Consider the following 4109-nt stretch of genomic DNA (forward strand, 5'->3'; position numbering starts at 1 on the left):
AACAACTTTTTTGGTAAAAAAATGGTTAAGTTTGTGGAAGTTATGCAAAAAAAAAAAATTTAAAAAAATAAAATAACCCTGCACAAGCTACACACAAAACTAACGCGGCTGCTGCTGCTTTAAAATAAGGTTTTAAAAAGCAACTTTCAGGGGAGGTGTTGTATTTTTTCCTCCTCTATCTGCACCCCCTCTGTCTCTGTCTCTGTCACCCACCCCCACCCCCCTCTGTCTCTGTCTCTGTCTCTGTCTCTGTCCACCCTCCTCTTGCTCAGCCCCGACCTCCCTCCCTCCCTCCACAAGCGCGGACCCGCTCTGTCTCCTCACACTGCGCGCTTGCGTCCCCTTATATACCCTCCACGCCCCGCCCCCTGGCCTGACGGACGCGGCGCTCGGCCAATGGCGGGGGCGGGTGCCGGGCCCGACGTTCCGGGCGGGGGCCGCCTCCTCCAATGGGCGCCGGCGTCGTGGGCGGGACCAGCGGCCGGCCGGGGGGTAGCGGCCCGCGGAGAAAGCCGGCGTTTAATCCGCCCGTTCGGTCACCCCTTTCGCCCGCACCCGGGGCAGAACTGCCGGCGGCGCTCCAGGGAGTACAACCCCCGCCTCACACGGAGGAGGGAAAAGTAAAAACAGCGGGGGGAGGCGATTGACAGGTTTTTTCCAGACAGGCGGCGCCGCGGACAGCCGTCTTCTTCCACGCGTCGAATGTCGGACGAAAACAAACCGGTTTAGAGGGGGAAAGCGGCGGGGAAATGTCGCCTCGGCTTCAGGGGGACGTTTCCCCGGCGGCCACCGGCCCCGCAGGCGAGTTTTATCCCCCGTTTATTCACTTTCCGTCGATGTTTTAGATGTTGGGCATCTTCCACTTCCGGCCGGGGAGCCCCCCCCCCCGTCGCTCGGTCACGTGACCCCGGGCGGGCGCGGTGCGTGCCGGGGGTTGTAGTCCACTTGGGGGGGGCGGATGTGGCTGCCATCCACCATGACATAGAGACATAGAGACAATAGACAATAGGGTGCAGGGGTAGAGGCCATTCGGCCCTTCTAGCCTGTACCGCCATTCAATCAACAATGGACAATAGACAATAGGTTGCAGGGGTAGAGGCCATTCGGCCCTTCTAGCCTGTACCGCCATTCAATAAACAATACACAATAGGTGCAGGATTAGAGGCCATTCGGCCCTTCTAGCCTGTACCGCCATTCGATAAACAATAGACAATAGGTGCAGGAGTAGAGGCCATTCGGCCCTTCTAGCCTGTACTGCCATTCAATCAACAATGGACAATAGACAATAGGTTGCAGGGGTAGAGGCCATTCGGCCCTTCTAGCCTGTACTGCCATTCAATCAACAATGGACAATAGACAATAGGTGCAGGAGTAGAGGCCATTCGGCCCTTCTAGCCTGCACCGCCATTCAATCAACAATGGACAATAGACAATAGGTGCAGGAGTAGAGGCCATTCGGCCCTTCTAGCCTGTACCGCCATTCAATCAACAATAAACAATAGACAATAGGTGCAGGATTAGAGGCCATTCGGCCCTTCTAGCCTGCACCGCCATTCAATCAACAATAGACAATAGGTGCAGGAGTAGAGGCCATTCGGCCCTTCTAGCCTGTACTGCCATTCAATCAACAATCAACAATAGGTGCAGGATTAGAGGCCATTCGGCCCTTCTAGCCTGTACCGCCATTCAATCAACAATGGACAATAGACAATAGGTGCAGGAGTAGAGGCCATTCGGCCCTTCTAGCCTGTACCGCCATTCAATAGACAATAGACGCAGTAGTTGAGGCCATTCGGCCCTTCTAGCCTGTACTGCCATTCAATAAACAATAAACAATAGACAATAGGTGCAGGATTAGAGGCCATTCGGCCCTTCTAGCCTGCACCGCCATTCAATAAACAATAGACAATAGGTTGCAGGATTAGAGGCCATTCGGCCCTTCTAGCCTGTACCGCCATTCAATAAACAATGGACAATAGGTGCAGGAGTAGAGGCCATTCGGCCCTTCTGTTTGTGTTGAACTCTGTAATATGTTGTGTCCATTTTTATTCATTTTTTTAAAAACCTTTTTCTATGGTTTGCAATGGAACTTATTATTATTTAAATTATGTGAAGCGCTTTGGGGTCAAGGAACTTATTATTATTTAAATTATGTGAAGCGCTTTGGGGTCAATGCAAATTGACTTAAAATGCGCTATATAAATAAAGTTTACTTACTTACTTACTTACTTACTTCTAGCCTGTACTGCCATTCAATAAACAATAGACAATAGGTGCAGGAGTAGAGGCCATTTGGCCCTTCTAGCCTGTACCACCATTCAATGTGATCATGGCTGATCATCCAACTCGGTATCCTGTACCTGCCTTCCACCATGACATAGAAACATAGAAGCATGACATGGAAACATAGAAACATGACATAGAAACATAGAAACATGACATAGAAACATGACATAGAAACATGGACAATAGCAACTGGTTCTGAAGTAATTGGACGAAGCAGCTGGTTGGAGATTAATATTGTGAGGGGCTTCTGTCCCGGGAAACATTTGCAATAACAAAAGGACAGCAACTAAAAATTTCTCCCCCTTAACATTTACATTTCTCGTCGATGATATTTCAACGCTCTCAAATTGGAAAAGTGGAATTGTTCTCCCAAGAAATTCGCCTGGTTTCCTAAGCATGGGAGTCATACAGCATGGAAACAGGCCCTTCGGCCCAACATGCCCATGCTGACCAAAGTCAAGTCAAGTCAATTTTATTTCTATAGCACATTTTAAAACAACTCTCGTTGACCAAAGTGCTTTACATCAGTGCAATTATTAACGTGCTACATACAGAGGTACATAGATCTAACAATAAATACATACATACATACAAGGTTCAAGAGAGTTTATGGTCATATGTCCCTGATAGGACAATGAAATTCTTGCTTTGCTTCAGCACAACAGAACATAGAAACATAGAAAATAGGTGCAGGAGTAGAGGCCATTCGGCCCTTCGAGCCTGCACCGCCATTCAATATGATCATGGCTGATCATCCAACTCAGTATCCTGTACCTGCCTTCTCTCCATACCCCCCGATCCCTTTAGCCACAAGGGCCACATCTAACTCCCTCTTAAATATAGCCAATGAACTGTGTGGCCTCAACCACCTTCTGTGGCAGAGAATTCCACAGATTCACCACTCTGTGTGTGTGTGAAAAAAAAATGTTTTTCTGATCTCGATCCTAAAAGATTTCCCCCATATCCTTAAACTGTGTGTGTGGCCCCTTGTTCTGGACTTCCCCAACATCGGGAATAATCTTCCTGCATCTAGCCCTGTCCAACCCCTTAAGAATTTTGTAAGTTTCTATAAGATCCCCCCTCAATCTTCTAAATTCTAGCGAGTACAAGCCGAGTCTATCCAGCCTTTCTTCATATGAAAGTCCTGACATCCCAGGAATCAGTCTGGTGAACCTTCTCTGTACTCCCTCTATGGCAAGGATGTCTTTCCTCAGATTAGGAGACCAAAACTGTACGCAATACTCCAGGTGTGGTCTCACCAGGACCCTGTACAACTGCAGTAGAACCTCCCTGCTCCTATACTCAAATCCTTTTGCTATGAATGGTAACATACCATGACACCTGCCAGCCCTGGCCCATACACACACACACCACTGTTATACTAGACAAAGGTTCAAAGGTTATTTTATTGGTCACACACACACCTAGGTGTAGTGAAATGCTTCTTGCCAATGCAGCACATAAAAAAAGAATACAGACATAACAGGAATAAAGAAATTTAAACATAAAAACATCCCCCCACAATGGTTCCCATTATGAGGAAAGGCACAAAGTCCAGTCCCCATCCCATGTCCATCCAACAGACCCAGCAATGGACATCCCTCTTTCTCTCTCTCTCTCTCTCTTTCTCTCCCTTTCTCTCTCTCCCTTTCTCAATTCAATTTCAATTTAAAAACTTTATTGGCATGATAAAAAATACATTGTTATTTTGCCAAAGTATAAAACATGACATACATATTTAAGATGCATAAGTATAAATACAAGTATACAGTGCATGGATAGATATGTCCCTGTACATAAACTCATAAATATATTTCTCTCTC

The sequence above is a fragment of the Amblyraja radiata genome, unplaced genomic scaffold (assembly GCF_010909765.2).
Source record: "Amblyraja radiata isolate CabotCenter1 unplaced genomic scaffold, sAmbRad1.1.pri scaffold_414_ctg1, whole genome shotgun sequence".
Taxonomy (NCBI): Eukaryota; Metazoa; Chordata; class Chondrichthyes; order Rajiformes; family Rajidae; genus Amblyraja; species Amblyraja radiata.